We start from the raw sequence: 17,962 nt of genomic DNA, 5'->3' as shown, positions 1-17,962 counted from the left end.
CTGTTTCCTTCCTTAGGTTAGGGAAGTTTTCAGCAATTATTTCTTCAAATAGATTCTCTGCCCCTTTGTCTCGCTCTTCTCCTTCTAGGATACCTATAACACGGATGTTAGTGAGCTTGATGTTGTCCCAGAGGTCCCTTAGACTGTCTTCACTCTTTTTAATTCTTTTCTCTTTTACCTGTTCAGCTTGGGTGATTTCTTCTAGTCTTTTGTCCAGCTCGCAGATCCGTTCTTCTGTATCCTCTACTCTGCTTTTGAGTCCCTCTAGTGAATTTTTCATTTCCAGTATTGTATTCTTCATTTCTGATTGGTTCTTTTTTATACTTCCATTTCTTTGTTGACGGTCTCACTGAGTTCATCCATTCTTCTCCCAAGATCAGTGAGCATCCTTAACACTCTTTGTTTGAACTCATTTCTGTTTCGCTTAGTTCCTTTTCTGGAGTTTTGTCCTGTTCCCTTACTTGGAATGTATTCCTTTGCCTCCTCATTTTGCCTCTTTCCCTGTGCTTGTGTCTATATATTAGGTAGGTCAGCTACGTCTCCTGCTCTTGGAGAGGTGACCTTATATAAGTGATGCCTTAGGAGGCAGTGTGCTTCCCTCTCCTCTCCAGTTGCAAATGTTCCAGGAGTGACCCCTGTGTGTCCTTCTGTTGTGGCGGGGTTGTTCTTCCTGTAGGTGCCCAGGGAGGCTGAGCTATGCCCCTGGCCAGCTGTTGTAATTCTCAGCTGTGTGTAGTTGTTGTGGGCCCTTCAGTCTCTTTATCGAGTGTGGGGTGTCCCAGCACAGTTGGCTGCAAGGTCTAGTAGCACATTCCTGTTGCTGTATTTCTATTAAGTGTGTAGGCCCCCAGCATGGCAGGTTGTTAGGCTCATGCGCTTACAATTGCTATAAGCCTCTAGCCTTTAGGTCCCTTGTCAGCTCTCTGAGGATTGCAGCTGGGTGGGGCTGGCCTCAGGCACGGGAGCACCCAATTGTTTCAGGCTTTGGAAGGTGGGGCCAACCCCCATGTCACTCTTCGAGAAGCACAAGTCTTCTGCAGCTGACAAGCCCCACTGCCTACAGGTCCACACACACAGTCAACACAGTCCTGCCCCGTACATACGCCCTGACCTCTTGAAGTGGACCCAGTCTCTCCAAGGCGGGAGCCCACAGTCTCCACCCACTCCTTGCACACACCCTGCCTTAGAGAGGCAGACCCAGTCACCAGGCTGTGGAGAATCCAGGCAGCTGCCTTAGCAGGCCAACAAGTTGCCCGAGGGCTTGTTGTTGGGTGGGGCCAGTCTCTTGGGTGGGCTGCCTGCCCTGGCTGAGCTGGATTAAATCGGTGCTCTAGTGGGTAGGGCAGATCCTGGGCTAGCAGGCCCCAGGGAGAACTCCAATGGCGTCTGCCAGCGTCTGTGTCAGCACGCCCACACCAGGCCACAACAATGGCCTCCGCCAATGTCCCAGTCCCTGGAGAGGTCTCATTTCTCACCGAGATGCACTCAGAGCTTAGTGAGTGCACCAATAGCAGTCAGAGACTACTATCAGGTGAGTCTCTTTCCCCCAAAGTGCTGTGCACCTTTCTTTCTGCTGATTTTAGGTTGCTTTCTGAAACAGGTGAGTTTGCGTGTGGGCCCTTTAAGAGCTGGTTTTAGTTTCTTTGTGAACCAGCTTTTCTGGGGGTACTCCCCAATGTTTTAGTAGCAGGCACAGTCAGATATTATGCCACTCGGCTAGATTGTGCTGGGTCCACAAAATGCCCCCAGCAGGGGCGCTCCCCGGCTCAGGGCCCCGCGCCTCCAGGGAGGGCTGCGGACCTGTGCGCTGCTCCCGGCGGCCCGTGAGGCGCTGCGGCTTGTGAAGGCGGCGTTTTTCCTCTCCAGAAGGGAGTCTCTTCCTCTTCTACCTCAGTTAGGATTGTCGTTTGTTGCAGGAGTTCCTCGTATCCAGTTTTCAGTTCTCTCTCAGGGGTCATTTTTCCACGAGTAGTTGTAAATTGGCTGTGTCTGCGGGAGGAGGTGAGTTGAGAGTCTGCCTACGCCGCCATCTTGACTTCTCTCCGAAAGTTATATTTTTTTATGGCTCTTTTTGATTTTTTTTTAAAAAACGGGAAAATCTTTTCTCTTTGTGGTTCTTTGAGACAGTAGGTGAAACTAGAGCCAAAAAATGGTAGCAGGAGAAATAGATAAAGTAAGCCAGCGATTGGGTGGTGAGGATGCTAGATTAAGATATGTGAAGTGTGTCTTTGGGTCTTCCAGTTCCAGCAGTATTGTTGACAATTTCCCCTCCCCTCCATGTGTTAGCATCCTTATATTTCCCTGTCATTAAGTCTGTTGAAACTTTGCTTAGGAAAAGCAAAAGAACCTGCTTAGGAGCCTGATCTACTTACTAGCTCTGAGGGCAAGTGATGGGTTAATCTTCAAGTGCCTCCTCGTTTGGACAGCCGTTTGCTCTATTATTCTGAAATCACTCTACGGATAGCTGATTACCCACCCTGATAATCACAGGGGAAGCTAATATTATCTGAGCACTGACTATGGGTTAGGTGCTGTGCCAGGCAGACCATGCACTTCCTCATTTAGTCCCATAATATCCTTATGCATTTGGTGTGACTATCATTCCCATCTCATAGATGGGGCATCTGAGGCCTAGGCTGGTCAGATAACTCAAGTTACCTGGGCTCATGCAGCCAATATGTGCTGGAACTGGAATTTGGGCTCCATAACTTGGCTAAGAGCATGGCCTGGAGAGTCCAAATTCTGTGCTCTTAGCCAACTTACTGTCGACAGTTTTCCAGCATTTTTCTGATGACAACACTTGATGAGGGTTGTTTGATGATATAGTCAGTGGAGTATCATAACTGATAAGAGACAGGGAGATGGCTTAATATTTCTTTGGTTCGGCCTATAATGATATGTATCCCATTTGCTTCCTCTTTTATTTGATTATATTTATATCTTGAAACCAATGAGTTTTCCTTTCAAGGGTGGTAAGAAATCCGAGAAGGAAGCAACCCTGGAGAAGAAAGGGAACCATTACAGGTTGACAGTGAGGGTGGAAATAAAAACACAGAGGTGTCCCTCAAGTCTCATCGCTAGTGTTATCTTCCAGAGAGGAACTTTGATACTTAGCATCAAGAGTTCAACCCTCCTCCTCATTTCACATATTGGGCATATAATTTTTGTGGGGATTACAACCTGAATCTTCTTAGGTACCTCTGGTTTCTGACACAGCAGCAGTGTTTGAATCACTGAGTGTTTTTTCCCTGCTGCTTAATCTCCGGAGCAGCCAATTTATAGACGGGAGGAGTTTTACTTTATCTGTTGCAACCACACTCCCACTTTACGCCTTTGTATCAGGAAGCAGCTTTGACTCTCTGTTGCTCGGCGCAGGTTTGCCGATGTGTGTGTGCACCTCTGTGTGTGCATCTGGATGTTCCTGAGGATGCTGGAAACAATGGTGGACAAGTGTGGGAGGGTGAGGACCTTTATTGTGTAACAAACTGAAGGCACCAAGGAGGCTGCATTTGTTGTGAGTTAAAAGGTTTATACAAAGATTTTCTTAGTAATGTCTAAGTTTTTAATAGGGTAATTAATCTTTCTAAGTGTTAGTGCCAGATTATGGGATCAGCTATTATCCCTGGCTGCAGAGTAATCCTTTGTGTGTTGCTATGAGCAGGACTAAGTGAAGAGAATACTCAGGTTGCCAAACAAAGATATGGCTGCAGCGAGCTTGTTTAGGTTTTTAAAGCATTTTCTGGTACAGTTAAAAGAACCCCTATTTCTGTGGGACTATCACTGCCCTTTAATAGCCATTGAGTTGAGGGGAAAGGCAGAGAAATAAACATACATGCTTTATGCTTTCTATTCCTTAACAATCAATTCTTATTATTTTTAAAATAATGACAGGCATATTCATTGGAGACCTTATTTTAAGCCAGAAAATACAATTTCACAGAAAGAAAGACCTGCAGGAATAAGGGCAAAAGGTTTTCATCTAATTCCAAGAGTTCTGACTTTTTCTTTCTCCTTAATTGAACTTGAATGAAAATGGCCAATCCAGCAAGTTCACAAAAATTGAAGGGAAAACACAGCAGCTAATGAGACTTGGCTACAGTCTTTATGCAAAATTGATTATTTAATATAGCCTATCAAAATATTGATTGCAAATAGATGGCTTGTTTCTTTGTAGTTTCTATATATACATATGTGCGAAAGAAGAAAGTTCAGAACACACTGTACTGTGTGAAAATCCTGCAGGTTTAATGATTGTGTTGCAATCCAGCTGATGGCCTCTGCTCTGGCTTTGCTTAAACTTCTCCTTGGCTGTGATGAGGATTTTGGCTCTGGCTCCTAAACGAAGCAGTTATTCAGAACTATATGTCTATTGGTTTGGCAATTGGTTGCAGTTACCACTTATTTTCCTCAAACTGCTCCAACTGTTTTGTTTACATGAATTCTTGTAATTCTCAACTGCTAGTGTCACTGCTCTGGTAGAAAAGATTTCTCCTTTGAATTGTAACTCCTTCCCTCTCCATGGGGCCACACTCTTTGTGCTGGCTCTACTGTTATGATTGGCGGCGTACCACAGGAAGGGTCGCTAGGTTTGTTTGTTCTTGAATCATGTCTGTATTTTGGTGTTAAACTCTACTTACGTTTGAGATCCACCAGAGGATGTTGGTGGGCGGTGGGGAGACGTTCTGTAATTTGTTTGCCTTTTATACAGAAGTGATACAAGAATGATGACTTAAGCAAGAGGTACCCAAGATTCTCCTGTGTAGGGTGGAGCAAGAGTTTTAAGGAGTAAGGAAGAACTTAGGCTGGGTGTTCTGGTGATCTTAAAGTCATGTCAGTGCTTTGTTTATATCTAAAGCAGTTATATAGTTATATCGCTCTCTATCAAAATGCCAAACTTCCAGTACCTGAGCTGACCGGGAGAAGGCCAGCGGAGAAGGGAGAGGTGCTCATGAAAGTAAGATGCTCATCAGGATGCATGTGAATATCAATCAGCTTGCATACCAAAAAATGGTTCACACAGCAGCTTGGACTGGGATGCATGCCAGTGTAGCCCCCATATATTAGAGGATGCTTGCAAGTAACTTTCCCAGACCGCTGCTACTGTTAGGGAATATTACCCAAGGACTGTCTTGACATTATTCAATGAAGGTCAAATAAGAAATTGTGTTTCCCAGCTAAAGGGGTTTAAAATGCTCTTTTCATTGTTACACCATGCAGAATACTGATCACAGTATGTGACCAGTAAATAATTCTCCTCCACTGGGGGAGGAGGGATGAACAAGGACAGCACGTGTAAAAGTGAGTGAGAGAGCTGCAGCACCAAGTAGTCATTCCTGTTAATACATAAAGGTAGCAGTTAATATTTTGCATACTTTGCAAATTTTGCACAGCCTCTTGATGGGAGGAAAAACATCCTGGAAAAATCAATTAATAAAGACTCATGATTTAAAACAAATATTTAGTCTTTTTTTTTTTCAATGCAGCTGACTTTTTTTTTTCTTTTTTTTGGTGAGGAAGATCAGCCCTGAGCTAACATCCATGCCAATCCTCCTCTTTTTGCTGAGGAAGACCAGCCCTGAGCTAACATCTATTGCCAATCCTCCTCTTTTTTTTTTTTTCCCCTTTTTCTCCCCAAAGCCCCAGCAGATAGTTGTATGTCATAGTTGCACATCCTTCTAGTTGCTCTATGTGGGACGCCGCCTCAGCACGGCCCGACAAGTGGTGCGTCGGTGTGTGCCCGGGGTCTGCACACAGGCCACCAGTAGCAGAGCGCACGCGCTTAACCACTAAGCCACGGCTGGCCTCAAAGTGTTTACTCTTTGTGGTGTAAAGCCTGAGCTTTTGGGACAACTCTTAGGAACAAGCATACTGAAGCTGTTCCAGAACGAGATAGGGACGTGCACACGCTGGGAAAATTCAGGTTGGAGAAGATGAGAGACTACTTGCTGGATGAGGAGGAACTGGATGTTGAAGTTAGGAAACGTTGTATAATCCCTCTTATTGTTTTACATTAGTATGTGCATGTGGGTCTTATTTCAGAGTGTGGAATTGAACATATCCTCTTGTTGTCTTACTGAAACTCTTAATGCTGTTGAGTATCTGGTCTGGGTGGACTCTTTTTGACTATTCCAGGCAAGATTCTCGGTCCCACACTGTCTCAAATGGAGAAGTAGAGGCTCAAACAGAAAGCTACCTTCACAAGTTTAACTTATGAGTAGGTGTGCTCAAGTCCATCTTAAGTGGACAGTCACTATGATAAAGTAAATCCTCATCTATACTGCATTTGAAATATTGCCAAGGACACACAGTCAATGTGGGTGGATAAGAATCTTTTTATGAGCTTTTTTTTGGGGCCATTGCCTAGGTGAAGATGATGGGGCAGAATAAAGAGGACGAGGTTGGGAGAGAGGGTGGGCTTGATTCCTCTTGATGGAGAGTAAGACTTCATTCTGCCACAATTTCTCTTCTTGCTAATGATAAGGTCAAGTATCCATATGTGGAATTCAAATAAATTTTTTTCAGTTCTTTGGTGAATCCAAGGCAACTCCAGTGCAAGTCACCAAGAATAGTGAAAAGTAAATAGAGAATCAGACCAATGATGGGAAGAATGGCTGCACTCTCACATTATTTATCTTAGTTTCTCATGTTTCAAAAAATTTCCAGGTACAGAATCACTTCACGGATGTTAATATATTTATCAACTCAGTTTATGATAGTCCTGGAAATTTCTTCATATCAAACAGTGGTAAGCAATAATGCCATTTTACATTATGGTTTTTTCTTTTTTTTTCCTTTTAAGATTTTAAGTTTATTTTTAAAGATAATCAATGGCCATAATAGAAAATCAGAATGTGCAGCAATAAAAAAGCACATGGTCTAAAAATAATCAGAAAATATAAAAGAATAATAGTAAAAATTGTTAGAGTAATTTTTTAAAATTTTAACTTTTTTGAGCGTAGAGATTTTGTGTAGTTTTCTTGCGTTTTTTAAATAAATAGAAATCTCAGACATATGTTTTTAATTTGGAAGTTTTTTCTTTTGTTCTGTTTTCGTTTTTAAGCTTAAGAATATTGGTCAAATTGGTATACTTCTTAACAGCCTTAGGAAATTTTTCTAATCTTGGAAAATGGTCCATCAGGTGACTTTTAGGAGAGTTATACATACAATTTTTTTTTTTTAGGGAGATTGGCCCTGTGCTAACATCTGCTGCCAATCGTCCTCTTTTTCTTTTTTCTCCCCACAGCCCCAGTACATGGTTGTATATCACAGTTGTAGAGTTGTAGCTCTTCTGTATGGGATGGCGCCTCAGCATGGCTTGATGAGCGGTGAGTAGGTTGCCCCCAGGATCCGAACTGGCGAACCCTAGGCTGTGGAAGCAGAATGCCTGATCTTAACCACTATGCCACTAGGCTGACCCCTATACATACAATTTTTAAAGACTGATCTACTCTATTTCTCAGGATGATCCATTCTTACTTCCATTCACTGCACTGGTTCCTAGTAGACACTACAGAGGTTTATAAGTATGTGCTAGATACGTATATTCATGGGTTAATGGGGTGACTACTGGTCCCACTTGCAACTCCCAAATAGAGATAGTCACCTGGGGGATTTGTACCACTAAACAGAAGCCTCAATTCCCATTTTACCATCCAGCTCTGGTCTTCAAAGATATACTTCTTTGAAGCAGCCTTCAGCTTGTAGTTCTTCCTTCCTCCCTCCCCCTTCCCCTTCCTTCCGTCTCACCTCTCCTCCCCTTTCCTTCTCCCCTTCCCTTTTCCCTCTTCCCTCTCTCTTCTTTCCTCCCTTCCTTCTCTTTTATTCTCTTGCTTCCTCCTTTCTCTCTTGCTTCCTTTCTTTCTTTCTTGCTGTTTCGTGTAGAATTGTTTTTTTTTCAAAGGTAGATAAGAGGCCTGATTCTTGGAACAAGAAACACAATTTTGGTGCCAAGTAGGCTGCTAATATCATTAAACACACACAATTAGCCAAGGTGCTGAGGAGGAATAATTTATAAATTATGAAATTACCAGGGAGTAATTTTATGAAGAGAAATAGCAATTTTATTATGCTATCTGCATATGTCAACATACATTCACATGCATAGACACATTTTTACTCCCAAGTGCTTACTCACATTGCAGGAAAGTGCCTTGGAGATCATTCAGTTCATCCATCTCACTTCACAGAAGAAGAAACTAAAGTCCCAAGAAGGGTCACCAAGATTCGTTTGTCAGAGCCGTGTGCAAAGCCCAGTCTTTCGATTTCTAAGCTTCCCCTGTTATATCACAGGGTTATGTATGTGTTTTGCATGTCTTTTTCCCAACCTTATTTTGGAAGAAAAAAAAACCTATAGAAAAATTGAAAGAATGGTAAATACTATGATCACCAATGTACCAATATACTCTTAATCAATTGTTAACATTTTGCCACATTGGTTTCTCTCCCTGTCTCTCTGTGTCTCTGTCTGTCTGTCTGCCTGTTCGGCTCTCTCTATATGCATATGTATGTGTGTATATGCATATGTATGTCTTTCTTTTTTACACTTTCTTTTTCTTTTTTCCTAAGCCATTTGAAAGGAAATTGTAAACATCTCTCTTAAATAGCTCAGGATGTGTCTTCTAGGAACAAAGGCATTCTTCCATATAAGTACAATAAATTATCCCAGTTTAACATTGATACAATATTATTATCATGAAATATTCAGTCTGTATTCACTCCCCAACTCTCCTTGTAATGTCGTATAGTTTTTCTTTTTCAATCTAATGATCTGAGTAAGGATCACACTTTGCGTTTAGTTGTCATGTCTATTTAGTTTCTTTTAATCTGGAATGGTTCTCCCATCAGGTTTTTTAGGATCTTTTGTAACACTGACAGTTTTAAAGAGTCAAGTCCAATCTTGTGGTTGAATATGGATTTGTCTGATTGTTTCCCCATGATTAGCTTCAGGATAAGCATTTTTAAGGCAAGAACACTCCACAGGTGATGTTACATCTTCCCATTGCATTGCATCAACAGGCATGTATTGTCAGATTGCCCTACTATTGTTGAGGCTAACATTTACATTTCTCTTTCATAAATCTATATGGACAAAGACATTTAAAGGCCATAAAAAACATTATGAGAAGAAAATCATCTCACCTGAGAATCCTATCTATTTGCGATAGAAAAAGCCACACAGCCAAAATAGACTTAGAAGTGAATTTTGAATCACTCAAAGTGGTATGTCTTGCATCTGGGGCGTTTAAATCTGGTAATTGTGTTCCTAGGTACTGATATATCCAACTTTCTCTGAATTAGGAGCAGTTTTATAAATATACTGAAACTGTATTTCAGCTGATTAACTCTGGCATAGCAAAATCCTTGATTAGAGGTCAACGTCATTTATAGTGGGAAGGAGAGTCGAGCTTGGGGGCTGGGTTCCATAGGAGAAGTATCATCAAGGATTAGGCAGCATTGGAGAAGAGAAGGTACTAGAAATATTGACATTGGCTCAGACAAGTCATAGGTTTAAAGTCGGTCTTTTATTCCTCTTATTAAAAAACAAGTCAGCAGTCACTTATCAGTGAATTATTGGGAGATGCAATGGAATTGTTTTCTTTAACGTGTGAATGATACATTTTAGTTATTTCTCCTAAGCCCAGTATGGAGCCTTTAAGGAATAAAAGGGAATTTCCTCCATATCCTTGGACTAACAGACTTCCTTTCCTGGACACTTTCATCTTATCTCCTCTATGTTTTGCTTCTTGCTTTGTTCTCCTCACCTTAATGCCCTTCAGTCATTTTGTCTCTGGCTCCCCGGATCAGTTCGGTGTAAATCTAGTCTCTCCTGTCCTCGAACCTCACTTCACTTCCTTGGCTTATCGTGTCTCAGAAAACTCTCAGAGAAACAGCCTCTGCATTCACTTGGCCTTCTCTTCCCATATACATATGCCTTTTATACCCATTATCCAACCTCTCTATATAGGAACTGGAAAATTGCCTTTATATTTGTAAAGGTGTGATATCTGGGCTCTAGTTTCCTCACTGCCAATGTAGTTTTATTAATAAATGTCAGATGTTGGATCACAGTACAATCTTAGTTTCTCTCTTCCTTCTATACAGGAATCACTTCTTTTCTCACCTCGTTCTATGTATTTCTACATTTTGAAATATTGATCATCTCATGTCATTTTATAACTGGAGGAATGCTCAAGGATATCTCTAATATATTGTAAGGCCCAAGTCAGAATGGTTTTGCTCATTCCTGCTAAGTGTAGAATGGTATTATTTCTGAGAGTATGGTTTCATAAAAGGAATTCAAAGTGTTAAGTGTGTATTGACATGTACTGCATTCATATGAAATTCTGTGTTCAGGACTCACAGGGGTGCATTTCAGAAGTGAAGAGGTTGGCTGCTTTACATATGGCCACTTGTCTTCTCCTTCTGTCTCCCATCCTCAACAACATTTATCAGTCTTGCATGCTGAAGGCTCTGCTATCGGCTAACTGTGATTAAACCATTAATTCATTACTGAAAATTTTGAGTGCTAACCTTTTGAAGAATAGTTACAACACCTTTAAGTATGGCTGTAAAGAACCTAAGGCAGAACACAATTGGGAAGGTGTTTTTTGGGGGATGTTGGTGATGGTGGACAGAAGAAAGGGTTTTCTTAGATCTTGCAGGTTATGCCACGATTTGAGTGACTTGCTATCTTTCACCCTCTCGTATTTATCTGAAAATGTGACCCCACTTTCATGATTTTTCTTGACTATTTAAATGGATATTATTAAAAATATGCCTAGATTCTGTTGGCTTTGAAGAAAACAGAACTTCTCAATCCAGTTTTAAAAATAGAACCTATTGCTATTCTTTCACAACCATATGAGTTTTGGTATATTTTCTTAGGCTTTTTTTTTTCAATGAAGAATTTTGCTGTTTTGTATTACATAGTTGTTATTACATAGAATATACACATTTTCTCTTATTTAAACCAAATATTATGAGAATTTCTCTTACAGCAAATTAATAGAAATCATCATTTTAATGGCTGCACACTATCCTATTATAATGATGAACCATAATTTATTTCATATTCCTTGTTGTTTACATGTATATATGAAAATATAGGTGATAACTTCACATCAACATTATGTATTATATTTTTATTTTTTTTTTGCTGAGGAAGATTTTCCCTGAGCTAACATCTGTACCAATCTTCCTCTATTTTGTATGTGGGTTGCTGCTTCAGCGTGGCCGCCAATGAGAGGTGTAGGTCTGAGCCCGGGCTGCCGAAGCGGAGCCCACCTAACTTAACCACTAGGCCATGGGGCCAGCCCCAGGTATTATATTTTTAAAAGAGAATTTGCTAGTTTTATAGGCCAAGCTTAAAAGCGTTTATCTTAACTTGTATTTATTGGAAGACTATGAAGGTATAACCCTTCCTGTGTTTTGTGATCCAGATATATTTTCTCTTTCATGAATTATCTATTCATCTGCTTTACTCATTTATCTTTTGGAATTTTGATGGTTTAAACGTCAAATTTTATGTACTTTGTAATAGAACAAAGATAAAAGTTATTTGGCTTTTTTGTCTGTTATAGTATTTTTTCCTGGTTATTTGCCTTTTACTTACCCCACTTTTAATTCTGTCTTCTCTATCAAGGAGAAAAACATTTAAACTGCAAAGAGTGAAACTAACATGAGTAAAAGAGAACTGAAGCTCAAGAAGGTGGGGAGCCCTTTGCTTCTTCACATGAGTGAAACTATGCACTCTTGGATGAAGTACTTTTCAAGGTAATAAAAGAAGTTGGAGATGCAATCATGGAAACAATATGGCTAATCTTTGAGGAAGATGGTATTTTTTAAAATGAGCAAACTATAGAATCTCAGCTTACCATGCTAGTGTTTTGATGGCTCTCTGGCAAAATTCTAGATGAATTGTTTACAAGAACTCTTCACAAAGGAAAATAGTGACCAGTTAGACCCAGAATGAGCATGTAAACAATAATTTATGCCAAAGTAACTATTTTTGCATGGGTTATTAGATTTAAAGATGGAAAGAATTCTGTGAACGTAGGCTAATTTATTTCTGCAGGGTGTTCATTGGAAACTTTATAATATTCTTGCAGGCAAGATGGAGAAGTATGGGCTGGGTGATAATCCTGTTAGGTAGATTAGCAGCTGGTTAAAGAGCTCACTCAATAGGATGCTGATTGATGGGAGCTTCACGTTGTGTTCAACAGGGCTCCAATATAAGCTTTAGTTTAATGAACATTTTTCTAATTACTAGGTTGAAGAGATCAAAGCCTGCTTATCAAATGTGTGAAGGTCCCAAACTGGGAACCTTAATGAATATGCTAGATGAAGGAATCTTTTTAAAAAATATCTCAATTGATGGAAATCATGGGAGTAGGTATACATATAAAGTATAATGAGCTTAGTTTAAAACAATGAATTGAACAAATATAAGATGGGGAGTCTTCATGCAAGTAAAAGAACTGAGTGTTTCCACTGTCTAAGAGATCCAAATGAGGAAAAAATGTGACATATCTTTAGTTGAATCAGTCAGGGTCCCTAGAAAAGGCAGAACCAATAGGATACATGCACACACGCACGCACACACACACAAATTACTGGGGGGGCACTGGTGAGTCTGAAATCAGGCAGGCTGGAAATTCTGGCTGAAGTCAATGTTGCAGTCTGGAGTCCACAGGTAGTCTGTAGTCAGAATTCCTTTCTCTTATGAGGATCTCAATCTTTCCTTTTAAGGCCTTCAACTGATTCGATGAGGCCCACTCGTATTATAGAGGGTAATCTGCTTTACTCAAAGTCTACCCTTCACAGCAACATCTAGATTGACCAACAATTGACCAAACAATGGGGTAACACAGCCTAGCCTAAACTGACATATGACGTTAACCATCGCAATATTATTCATGGAATATGGAGCTGCACAGATAGAATTATCGTATCCAGATCAATAACGGTCAACATTTACTGTTCTCTGCACCGCTCAGAGCACATCTCACATTTTGGGTTTAGTTTTGGGTAAAAGTTTATGAAGCTCATTTTCACTGGAACACATCAAGCAGTGAGTTGATTGGGATGGTGAAAAACTGGGAAGACATGCTGTTTAAAGAATAGTTGGAGGAACTGTGATGCTCCTTAAAAAGGATAAGACCCAGAAAAGCTCTATTAGTCAGAACTCTTTTGTTTGGAAATGACTCATTGACTTACAAGAAAAGTGAAATGGATTGACTTATGTAACTGAAAAGGCCAGGAGTAGACCTGTTATCCAGATGTCAAACCACATCATCTGGTCTCTTTCCTCTATCTCTTGGCTCTGGTTTATTTGGCTTCACTCTCAGGCCAAAACCTCTCCATGAAGTAGTGCCTGGAACTTTGAGCTTGCATCATTCTAAAACTATCAACCCATGGCAGGAAGAGAGCTCTTTCTCAAAGGTTCTATAAAAATAATTGAAACTATATCTCATTGATTTAGCTTTTGTCAAATGCCCAGTTATAAACTAAGCATTGGGGCAGGATATTTGTATGTATTTATTGGTAGGCCTGGGTCATGTACCTGCTCCAGCAGTGTGGACCTCCAATCTCTGCAAATAGCCGCATAGATTAAGAGTGAGGAAGGTGTGGCACTAGAGAAAAATTAGATACTGTTACCAGAAGAAGGAGGTGGGGATGGGAACTGGCCAGCAAAAAATGACATTCTTCACTATAAAGGACTTGGTAACTATTTTTCAAACATTTGAAGGGCTGAATGTATGAGAAGGATTAGGATTTTTCTATGCACTCCCAGAGGGAAGAACTGGTGTCAGTGGGCAGAAGTTAAGGGGAAACAGATTTTGTCCCTACATAAGGAATAATAAGTACCAGTATGGTATGTGTTATAAGGTAATCTGTGCCCAGTCCCTAGAATAATTTACACAGAATCTTGATGGATATTATAGAGATGATTCCTGTTTTGTATTAAAGATTGCCTAGATACATTAGAAAATCCCTTCTCTTTCTATGACTTCATTATTCTGTTCTCTACATATGTGTGTACCAGTGCATGAGCACAACCTGTGGTTATTAGATCCCCCAAGGAGGAAATTTAATCCAATCGCCTGATATGGGTGTTATTTAATGTCAATTGTTTTCAAGTTGTTTCTTCTGCTGAATTGATTCCACTTTTCTATTTCTTGTTAATATAGCATTACCCAAGACATAAGTAGCTATACATGTTGGCATGGAAGATATAATGCTGATTAGAGGCAAGGGAGTGGAAAGAAATATGGGTGGGGTTCACTTTATCCTTGTGTACAGGTCACTTCTACAAACAGATAGAATACTCAGTTTTCACTTTATGTTTCAGTTCTAGTACCAAACACTGAGAGAATGTAGACTATAACGAAGAAATAACACTAAAGGGAAGCCCTTGAAGATAATTCCATCATCCATAACACCAGGCGCTTCCTGGCATTACGACTAATAAAACTCAGCTAAAAACATGTGCTAAATATTTTTATGTGCAAAAAATAGAAAATTGTAATAAAATAGTGGCTGTTATTTCAAACCATGACTATAAAATGCCCCTGGGACAGAAATGCCTAATTATGAAATAAAACAACTTTTGTATCCCTCGGGCAATGTTTTCAAACTATTACTTTCTCCAAAATAGTCACTATAATTAGTACAATTCCCCAGAAGAAATAAAAAGTGTAGGGGAATTCATTTAGGGCTGTAGCTCAGGGCTGTGTCTTGGATTAGGATCAAATGGACTTATTAAAATGTTAGTGTGAAAGACGTGTATTAGCATCGCAGGTCAGAGGAATACATCTATCAGGAATTGCTTAATATCATCTCAGAGTCATTATATTCATATATTTGCTTTCCAGCAGGTAACTTGAGAATTATGAATACTAGGAGGAGTTGGCTGATCTTTGACGGGAAGTTTATTCCCAATGATGGTTAGCCGTGCCGTCTCTCTTTGCCTTAGCTTTCCTAATTCTCAAGTGGGGTTATAAATAACATTGCCTCTTTAGAAACAGGAAGCTTTAAGAAAAACTAATGGGAAGTTGTGAAGGAAAAACTGCAACATTTCTCTTATGTTTCCTCTTGAAATATTTTAAAGTACTATAGTACTTGATGAGGAAAATATTCTAGAATTATAAGTCATTGTTAGGATAAGTATTTTCTATTTTGCTACATAGAATTTATTCCTACTAAATTATTCCTTAAGACATTTATTTAGAATTATTTTGTAGATGACTTGTTAGGGAATATTGTATCATTCTTTCCGTTTCAAAGGTAAGCAGTGCAATACAACATTTTAAAATTAGTTGGATACTTTCTAGCTTCTGGAGATTACTGCTATTTTCTCAAGCTAGGATGCTGTGCCTTCTATGTGGATTTTCTGTTATTGACTTTGGATCCATAGCTATGGCTTCATCCTCTTTTTTTTTTTTTTCTTTAGTTGATGTAACATTGGTTTATAAAATATAAATTTCAAGTGTATATCATTATATTTCAGTTTCTGTGTAGACTACATCATGTTCAACACCCAAAGACTAATTACCATCTAGCACCATACCCAGTCTCCCCTTTTGCCCTCCACCATCCCCCCTTCCCCTCTGGTAACCACTAATCTAATCTCTCTATCCAGATGTTTGTTTGTTGTTGTTGTTGTTGTTTTTAATCTCCTATTTATGAGTGAGATCATATGGTATTTGACTTTCTCCATCTGACTTATTTCACTTTGCATAATACCCTCAAGTTCCATCCATGTTGTTGCAGATGGCAAGATTTCATCTTTTTTTTTATAGCTGAGTGGTATTCCATTGTGTATATATACCACATCTTCTTTATCCATTCATCCCTTGGTGGGCACTTAGGTTGTTTCCAAGTCTTGACTATTATGAATAATGCTGCAGTGAACATAGGGGTGCATGTATTTTTACACATTCGTGTTTTCAAGTTCTTTGGATAAATGCCCAGCAGTGGAATAGCTGGATCATATGTTAGTTCTATTCTTTTTTTTTAATTTTTTATTTATTGCAGTAACATTGGTTTATAACATTGTAAAAATTTCAGGTGTACATCATTGTACTTCTATTTCTTCATAGATTACATCATGTTCACCACCAAAATACTAATTACAACCCATCACCACACACATGTACCGAATTATCCCTTTTACCCTCCTCCCTCCCCCCTTCCCCTCTGGTAACCACCAATCCAATCTCGGTCCCTATGTGTTTGTTTATTGTTGTTATTATCTACTACTTAATGAAGGAAATCATACGGTATTTGACCTTCTCCCTCTGACTTATTTCACTTTGCATTATACCCTCAATGTCCATCCTTGTTGTCACAAATGCCTGGATTTCATCGTTTGTTATGGCTGAGTAGTATTCCATTGTGTATATATACCACATCTTGTTTATCCATTCGTCCCTTGATGGGCACTTAGGTTGCTTCCAAGTCTTGGCTATTGTGAATAACGCTGCAATGAACACAGGGTTGCATGTACCTTTACAAATTGGTGTTTTCAAGTTCTTTGGATAAATACCCAACAGTGGAATAGCTGGATCATATGGTAGTTCTATCCTTGATTTTTTGAGGAATCTCCATACTGTTTTCCATAGTGGCTGCACCAGTTTGCACTCCCACCAGCAGTGTATGAGAGTTCCCTTCTCTCCACATCCTCTCCAACACATGTTGTTTCCTGTCTTGTTAATTATAGCCATTCTGACAGGCGTGAGGTGATATCTCATTGTAGTTTTGATTTGCATTTCCCTGATAGTTAGTGATTTTGAACATCTTTTCATGTGTCTGTTGGCCATCTGTATATCTTCTTTGGAGAAATGTCTGTTGAGGTCTTTTGCCCATTTTTTAATTGGGTTGGTAGTTTTTTTGTTGGTGAGATGCATGAGTTCTTTATATATTTTGGAGATTAAGCCCTTATCAGAAGTATGGTTTGCAAATATCTTCTCCCAATTGTTAGGTTGTCTTTTCGTTTTGTTGATGGTTTCCTTTGCTGTGCAGAAGCTTTTTAGTTTGATGTAGTCCCATTTGTTTGTTTTTTCTATTGTTTCTTTTGCCCGGTCAGACATGGTGTTTGAAAAGATGTTGCTAAGACCGATGTCGAAGAGCATACTGCCTATGTTTTCTTCCAGAAGTTTCACAGTTTCAGGTCTTACATTCAAGTCTTTAATCCATTTGGAGTTAATTTTTGTGTATGGTGTAAGGTAATGGTCTACTTTCATTTTTTTGCATATGGCTATCCAGTTTTCCCAACACCATTTGTTGAAGAGACTTTCTTTTCCCCATTGTATGTTCTTGGCTCCTTTGTCAAAGATTAGCTGTCCATAGATGTGTGGGTTTATTTCTGGGCTTTCGATTCTATTCCATTGATCTGTGTGTCTGTTTTTGTGCCAGTACCATGCTGTTTTGGTTACTATAGCTTTGTAGTATATTTTGAAATCAGGGAGTGTGTGTTAGTTCTATTCTTAATTTTTTGAGGAATCTCCATACTGCTTGATTTGTTCCCAGAGTGGAAGTTTAATACAATCTGCATCAGTCAAGGTCCTGGCAGGAAATTGGGTAATTTGAATAGAGTTTAATAAAGGGATTATTTACAATGGTGTGTTCAGATTGTATAGAAACCACAAGGTGCAATCCAGGATGACTGAGGAGAGGAGGAATTCCCAGAGCCCAGAAAGAGAGAGAACTATGTGAAAAGGGCTGCTCGACAGGAGCTGTGACCTTCAGTCTAGGGACAGAGCCATCTTGTGGTGACACGGCAGAGAGGGAGCTGGGTGAGTGAATACCTGACCTCCATCTTTTCCTCTTTCTCATTTCCTGTCTGCTCTAATGGGTTCTCCCCAGAGAACCCAAGTGGCAGCCAGAGTGTGGGAAGCCTGCTGACGGAGTGGTCCACACAGGTGAGCCTCCCAGGACACACAGCAGAGAAGAGTGCACAGTG

General features: G+C 39.9%; 1 long non-coding RNA gene across 1 annotated transcript in view; it reads left to right on the top strand.

Moving 5' to 3' along the window:
* Positions 1-1,363: 1,363 nt before the first annotated feature.
* LOC131414110 (uncharacterized) overlaps positions 1,364-17,962 on the top strand; it is an 80,952-nt gene continuing 64,353 nt past the window's right edge. Inside the window, exons 1-4 of the long non-coding RNA XR_009222122.1 lie at positions 1,364-1,531; positions 6,664-6,745; positions 7,244-7,325; positions 11,642-11,772. This is a non-coding gene — a long non-coding RNA (uncharacterized LOC131414110). The remainder of the gene's footprint in view (positions 1,532-6,663; positions 6,746-7,243; positions 7,326-11,641; positions 11,773-17,962) is intronic.

This window comes from Diceros bicornis, chromosome 14, assembly GCF_020826845.1.
Source record: "Diceros bicornis minor isolate mBicDic1 chromosome 14, mDicBic1.mat.cur, whole genome shotgun sequence".
NCBI lineage: Eukaryota > Metazoa > Chordata > Mammalia > Perissodactyla > Rhinocerotidae > Diceros > Diceros bicornis.
This window is presented reverse-complemented; position numbering and strand designations above follow the sequence as displayed.